Below are 8,107 nucleotides of genomic sequence, written 5' to 3'. Positions count from 1 at the left end.
AGTGTGCTCTGTTAACCCTTCCGGAGGAGGGTGTTCTGAGGGAGCATGTTCTGACTCTGAAAGAGCCTCAGATTCAGAAGGATGCAGGTCGATAGCATCGACCAGCTCTGGATCCGTAGAAACGGATGTCACGTCCCTGATAGGGGACCTGGACCTAACACGTGAGGCAGAAGTCGAACGCCACCGACGTCTCGGGGCCCGAACGTCAACCTCTGAGTCCTCAGACTCCTCATCCTCACGATGAACCATTGCACGAGTAGTGCCTTGATTCAGATGGCCTCTGAGCGAGGACTGCTGGTCCAAAACAGATCTCATATCCGTCATAAGACGGTTGAACTCTGAGAAAACATCCCAATGACCACTAGTGGGCAAAGGGAAATTGGGCTGAAAGCCCGCAGTACCTCCCGCAGTCGGCACCGAAGTGGCAACTGGGCGTGCTCCAACATGTCCCGGCACCGAGGTGGCGGAGAACATGGCACGATAAGTACCAGTACTGCTTGCAGTTCCCGTTGGCACGGGTGCAAAACCAAGGTGAGGCAACGGAGTAAACGCACCTGACAGTTGAGTATCAGTTCTCATCCCTGCCTGCACGTACGTTGCCGAGGGAGCAAAATCCCCACGTGACGTAGTGGCGGGCTCCATAACTGAAAAAATGCTGTAAACAAAACAGCAAAAAATGGAATAATCAGACTCTAAACACACCAAAAACAAGGACCCACAGAGACAGTGGGACCTCCGGAACCTTCCTGATCCAAAAGGAAACAGGAAAGATCGCTAAAATGTGAAAAAAACACACCACCAAGCGAGAACTACAAAATCCACTTACCTAGCCGAAGGCAGTGAAGGGAAAGAGGAGGTCACGTGGGTTAGTGCCCGGATGTTGTTTGTTTCTGTGAAGAACTGCCACCTTGCGATTTCTAGGGAAAACGCCATTGTATTTCGGAGGGTAGCGACGTATAATAACGCGTTCTACGGTGACCTGCGGTTCGACTGGAACTGAACTGGTTCTAGCTAGTTCTGACAGGTGACCTCTGGGGGTCACCGGACTGGCCTATTGTACTGGTAGGGGGGTATCCTTAGGATCTTACACTTGTATATCATCTGCTATGCTCACTGCTCCCTTGCATCCTTTGTAGGCTTCATCGATGTGACGCTGGAAGACATCGTGTGACACCCTGAGGCCGAATGGCAGGCGGTTGAATTTAAATCTGCCATATGGGCTGTTTAAGGTTGTCAGGAGTGATGATTCTTCATCTAGCTTGATATTCCATTAACCATTGCTGGCGTCAAGCTTACTGAATACTTTTGCTCCTGTCATAGCGGGTGTGGTTTCTTCCATTGTCGGGGTTGAGTAGTGGTCCCTTTTCAATGCATTGTTAAAGTCACGGGGATCCATGTCTATCAGTACTTCGATATTCAAGTACGATAGGACACGTATCTGAGGGCTGACTCATCTTTATTGTTTACTGTTCTAGCGCGGTATGCGGAGTGATCTGAATAAAACTGCACTGTGCTATCGCAAAGTAGTACCGTGTGAGCAAGGCCCCTAAGGTGAGATAATTATACCAGATGTTGTCTTTTATCTAAAAAAAACACATCACGAAAGTCTTACTGTTTGAGCTTTTGGCGGATAGCTTTCTTAAATTTAGATGTGTTTTGATTTGTAGTGGTAATTTGTTCTAAAGGTAGATTGCTCTAGCCTGGTGTTCAGCCTTGTTAGCCCCACAGATCTTCATATCCTTGAACTGTCTGACGCAGCCTTTCTCCAGTAGGAAAGTAGATATAACAACGGAGGAGAACTTCTACTATTTGTTCGCAGACATCATGCACTACTAGTATCCCACAGACCGAACTCTGGCTGACACCGAAAAGATCGGCGACCGTCCGAAACAGGTCACCAGACGCCAACCAATACAAGGCAATGGCAAGTCGTTTCTCTACAGAAATAGCGCTTCTCATTTGTGTATTCTTTCTCTGAATCGTTGGCCGAAGTTCATCAAGTAAATATGCAAATATGCAAAAGTACACTTGCGGATTCCAGTCCCGGTCGCTGAACGTCTCCAGCGCAACAGCTTGCCTTCCCACCAGTGACAGCTCCGCGGTCTTGTCCATACATTTCGATCGACCTGTCCTGCTTGCATGATCGCCAACCTAATGAACGCTGGGTCTATACCGGGAAGCTCTGGCAGAGGTTCCCTGCGACGTCTTCGCTGCCATCGTAGCCTTCGCATTCGCTCAAGACGTCTTTGCCAGAGGAAGAATTGCGAGAGAAACCACATAAACATCATCTGATGCATGAATAGCAGCATATCTTCGCCCGCCATGTTGTTAAGATATTCGTCCAACTCTCTCATGCAGCTTTGCGATGACGGACTCTGCGAGCTGGGCGCTGTACGTACATAAAAGATGGCGAGCCCCTTCGGGTCTGTCTCTATGCCGAGGCGATCTCTCTGCGCCTTAAGTAGGGTGTGATGATGGTGTCCACGTACCTCTGCATGCTCTCTTCTGTTGACCAGTGGGAACTTGTGTGGTGTACGCACCACTCTTCAGGGAAGGGGAACTTTGGGAGGCATGCTTCGGTTTTCCCCTGATACAGCAGCTGCGGAGGCCAAGCTGATGGTCAGGAGGGCTGTAATCTGCCTCTTGTCCTCGAGGGCAAATACAGAAACCTGGCGCGAACCTGCCTCCTTCAGTGTCCACCCGCCCACAGAAACGATAGGCAGCCCGGTCTGGTCCCAGTTCAGGATCATGTCCTCGGGGATGTCGTGTTCCCGCATCTCCTCTTGGATCCTCTCTCACATACAAAAGCCTTTAAAGCATCGTCATGCTCGGGTTTAAGCTAAGTAATGCAACCCAACTCTTCTAAATCTTACGCGATCGCGGAGTCCACACGACTGTCACACTGTGCGGCAGCCATGTTGATGATGTTTTCTGAATAAGAATATAATCCCCCCAAAATTACGTTTGGCCTTTTTTACTTTTAGATCTAGTGCTAGACAAGTTTATCTCACCTGCGTGCCACGTTTCTAGTAGTGAGAAGAAGTCAAATCCGTCTATTTGTGTCAAAAAGTCTTCTAAGTTCTTAACCTGTCCATGAATGTTCCAAAATGCGAAAGATAGACCAAATTATTTAACATGTTACAGTTTGTTGTTACCTTTTCCTTATATGTTGCAGTCCGTTGAGGAAAACACATGATAGTAATTTACTTAAAACCGGAAGGTCTCTCGCTAGGTCCGAATGATGTACTATGCCAGCCGCCGTAGCGTTGCGGGAACGGTGGGGGTGGCCAGAAGGGGCGGGGGCCATATTGCATCCAGGGGGCTCCGTATAATTTTGGCATCCATGAAACTTTAATGATGAGGGAAAAGGCATATAAATTAATCAAATTCAAACCACCATTTCCAACAGCCTGTGAAACCCAAGCTCCGCCACCCAAGTCTCACAGGGGATGCTGTCTTCCTCCGAGTTTTTCCTTCTGACTCACCATCCAGTACGTCGTCTTCTTGGCATCGATTTTGTGGTACCTGTACCTTGGGTTTGAGGGGAACGTGGGATGGAACCGTCCAGGGATTACTTCAAATGGTTTTTCTGTCTTCAATTCCTCGACCAACTTCGAGACCTCTTCCTGGAGGACTGGCGAAGTGTGCTTCCCCACTCCTGTGTATGATGTCTGTCGTTTGGTTGCTAGCTATGTCAAAAAAGTACCCTCCGGTTGATTGAAAACCGAAGCCGTATCGCTTGCCATTTATCTGACAAAGAGGTACTCGCCTTGACTATACGGTTGCGGGAGATGATGGGGCAGAAGTTAGCTATCTGTCCCAACATGAGCTCCAAGCTGGCCGCCTTCTGTGCTGCCGTGCGTTTTCTGGGACACATCCTCATCAAACGACGTGAGTAGGTTATGGAGGACACATAGACTCCGCCCTTCCCTTTCAACAGTCCTGTCAGTCATGTTAGGCCCCAGCCGGGACAGTCCGTCTTTTGCTTTCTTGTTGAGGAATTCCATATGCAGATCTTTGGGGATGTTTCGCCCTGGAATACCGTGGACGTTGACTGTTTTGTTGTGTAATATTGACGCTGAGAGGCGTGGGGTCAGCAGCGCTGTGTAGGGAAATATATCGGAAAGCCAAGTCCTTGTTGAGGAATTCGCCTTACCTATATATATATATATATATATATAAAGGAAGTTTATTGCAAATTCATGCCCGGGGGGCTAATTGCAGATTACAAACATAAAAGAGCAATGAAACGTAGTATAAAATAACTAAAATCTACATGATAAAAGGTAGTTGTCTAGAGCTATAGCTATGTCTAAAACTATGTCTATCTAAGGGGTTTGACTATGGAAGACGTAATGTCCCACCTTTTCTAAAATTAGTGGGTTTTGGGAAGTTAAAAGAAGAATAGTTTTTTTCTTGGTCTGTAAGTTTAGTAAAATTGGGATAAATTGTAGAGGAAGTTGCCATCAAGCTTTTGGGTGGCGGACTACTAGGTAGCCGGCGAAAAGTGAGGTTCAGTCAGGCTACATTTTCAATTGAGTTATAAATTGTTTTCCTGCTGACCCTTTCTGGTCCCCCATTCCAAATAAAGGAAAACATTTTTCTCTCATAGATTTAAAAAAAGGGATTTACTTGGGGTGGGGAGCACCTCGAAAAGATAAGTGAACTGAGAAACAATCAAGCAATTTATGACAGTAATTTTTACAAACAAAGATAAACTTTTTCCTTTCCAGGGGAATAATAATCTATCCAATTTTACAAGTTCAAAGTGCAGTTAATAATATAGTCCAAATCCTTAGGTATACTAGTATGTATGCCTCCCCATCTACCCATTGAATAGGTAGATGGGAAGGCAGTTAAAAATTCGTGTATTTTAAAGAACCAATTTTGAGTATCTTGCACTTATCACACAAAGTTAAAGACAGACCCGAAAGATGGGATGATAAATTTGGGGCAAATGTCGTGTTCCCGCACCGCCTCCTGCATCCTTGTATGGAAGCCGACTTTGCTTGCTTCGAAGTCCACCGACAGCTTCCTGGCGGCTTTTGCCCCTTCCTCTGCACAAAGTTCAAGCGGTTCAGGAACGAGTTGGCACAGGGAAGCGAGATGCCTATCGGGCCGCCGAACTCTGGGAGAAGACCATGGTTGTCAGCGTCTGCACCCGTGCCGTCCGCGCCACGGTTGTCAGCGTCCGCACCACAGTTGGCAGCGTCAGCACCACGGTTGGCATACGGTCCCCCTGCCAAAAAAAAAAAACACCAAAGTACGGTTGACCACGCCTCCGTTCTACCGGGTGTTTCTCATGAACTTCTGCAGTTCGGCTTCCAGGTTACCCAACTTCAGCGGATTGCCTACGTTCTTCCTCGGGAAGCTGGTGATGTTGTTGTTGCCCTGCTTCTTCCATTCCCTCTCGTAGCTTTTCTTGACGGAGCGGACTGTCGACTCGTTCAGCTGTTAGCCGAATTCCTTCGACATCTTCGCAGCAGTCTTCTGGGGGCCGATCTCGATGCACAGCTTTGCAATCTTCGCCCGGGTCTCTGGATCGTAAGTGCCACGTTTCCTCTTGCGGTTGTTGGCTTCTTTCACCGCCTACTCCACCTCCCTGTTGGCCGCAGCGGTGAGGACGTGATTCTTCGTGTCGGCAGGGTTCGGCAGGCCGGGAAGTGTTGGCGGCTCCAGGGATGAGTTCGCCTTCTTAAGCTTCCCGTACTTCTATGTTGGTATTTTGAATAAGAATAAGAAGTGCTTTGTAGCAGCGCACAAGCACATGGTCCAACTTGGGAAGGCTGACCAACTAAAGCCCTCATACAGAATAAACTTTGAGCTTCACACTTTCCCCAACTCCTCAATGAGAGTGGAGAAGGACATTATTTCACCTGGTTCCCGCTTGGTGCAGATCTGTACAATTTTAACAAGGGCTTTCTTAACCGGTCTCCGGCTGTAGCAAACATCTTTGATTACTAGTAACTTCCCCAGACTGTAGATGTCTGACCTGGTGCTTACGGGCCCCTTCGCCACTTCTGGGGCTATGTGGCTGGACATCTCCTCCCTCACATCGAAAGAGCACGGGTAGTACTCCCAGCACGCGTTTCCAAAGTCTATTAACTTGATCGCGAGATGACCTTCAGCTCCTCTCTTTAACAGGACGTTGTCAGTCTGAAACAGAAAAAGTAGACTATATAAATAAGTTAATACAACTTAGTTAACATTGTCCTTTTTACAACGTTCACTATCTTTTTTTTTTACTGATAGTTTAATAAAACCGATAGAATTGATAGGGTCTGGCAACACAACACATGGACATTCTAATAATTCCATATCGTATGTTACAAATAAAATATCTAAATTAGAAAGCATGTGATTATCCTTTGATGGACATTAGCTTCTATCACATTTATTCTTCCTAAGCCCACCATAAATCGTCTGATCTAACCACTTTGACATCTAATCATCCCAGACGATGTATTGGCACCCCCCCCCCCCGCCAATCTCAGTTATTTTAAGGAGGCTATATGACCTTCTTGGGTATGCCCTTTATTCTCGGTTTACTGCTCATAAAATTCACGTCATCTCACTGCAAGTCATCAGGGACCCTGCCGTTCAGTATTCTGATGTCTGCCTGAATGCACAGATCGGTTAGAAGACGGCCGAACTTGTTGGGGGCGCTTTGTCAACAAATTTTCTGTTGCTAACGTAGTTCGAGGGAGTGTCGGCAAAGCTGTCCTTGTTAATTTCATCATCTACATAATCACGGAGATTACCAATGCGTGAATTCAAATCTCCCCCTAGTAGTATGAATCCTTCTGTACTGTATTTACAAATTTCCTCTTCTAGAATTTCTAATACATGTTTCTTAACGTTTCTAAATAACAAATAAATAAATCTTTTGGGAGTCCTAACAAGGTACGATCTATTTGCACCCAGAGAAAATCCGTCGATTTAGAAGTTACTTTCTTGATGTAATTTTTGAATTCGTTTTTGTAGAAAAATATTATTCCCCCCGAAGAGCGTTTTGCTCGCTTATTTTTTGTTCTGTGCAGATGGAAGTAGCTATAATTTTCTTTGGTCCACGTTTCAAGTAGCGAAAAGAAATCGAAATCACAGATTTCATCTAAGAAGTCTACATCTTCTAATTTAAAGACATTCCCCCTATATATGGCCTCCGTCGGTCAATACTGACCATGGTAAATCCTACTTAACATCTCCTATCTACAGTATCTACTATGACTAAACAGTCCTATTCGTGAATGGCAGTCTCTGCCGCAGTTCTCACACTTATAGGCTGACTCAGTTCTATTGGAGCTGTCTTTGCTACGGATTCGCCTTTCATCTGCATTGCGCATCAGTCTGGCTTCTCCTGTATTCAGCTGCCTGGACAGTGTGCATCTCCATCTAGCGCGGTCATCAGCAAGGTCCTCCCAGTGCTCTGTATTGATATCTAGAGCCTTCAAGTCTCTCTTACAAACATCTTTGAACCGCAGCTGTGGCCGCCCGGTGCTTCTCTTTCCTGAGATCAGTTCTCCGTAGAGAAGGTCTTTGGGGATTCGACCATCCTCCATTCGACGGATGGATTTCAAATCCAGTAGGGGAGGAATGTAGTATTTTAGAACATGACCCCTTGTTCTGTTTTCTCTGTGACACTAGGACGGTATCTCCTATGTCGATGTTGTTTTCCTTCGCTCTTCTCTTTCTGTGTACTTCTTCATCTCCATCTTTGCTTTCTGATCATTCTGTTTTGCTTCCTTGTTGACTTCTGGTTGTTTCAGTGTCAGCTCTGGTAGCCTGGTTTTCATGGCTCGCTGGAGGAGGGTGTTGCAGGAGGGTGGTTTGTAGTTGTGTGAGGAGTTGCACGATAACTTTGTAGCATCTTGTGCAATTCTTGTTTCCATGATTTTCCTTCGCCACCGCTGCCTTTACTGTTTTCCCCAGTACTCTCATAAACCTTTCGGCGGTTCCATTGGCGCATGGTGGAATCCAAGGTAGTCAGCAAATGACTTCATCTGAGTACTCGTCCATGGAGGGCCGTTGTCCGTCTTCAGTACTTCAGGGGTACTAAACATGGCGAAGATCTTGTCTAACACCGGGATGACTGCCTGTGCAGATGTCG

General features: G+C 46.5%; 1 pseudogene; it reads right to left on the bottom strand.

The window, feature by feature from the left end:
• Positions 1–2,431: 2,431 nt before the first annotated feature.
• The window catches only part of LOC109476700, a 6,274-nt pseudogene continuing 598 nt past the window's right edge, over positions 2,432–8,107 (bottom strand).

Source organism: Branchiostoma belcheri, unplaced genomic scaffold (genome assembly GCF_001625305.1).
Source record: "Branchiostoma belcheri isolate BF01 breed outbred unplaced genomic scaffold, Haploidv18h27 scaffold39, whole genome shotgun sequence".
NCBI classification, from domain to species: domain Eukaryota; kingdom Metazoa; phylum Chordata; class Leptocardii; order Amphioxiformes; family Branchiostomatidae; genus Branchiostoma; species Branchiostoma belcheri.
Note: the sequence above shows the minus strand (reverse complement) of the source record. Positions and strands in the feature narration are given on the sequence as shown.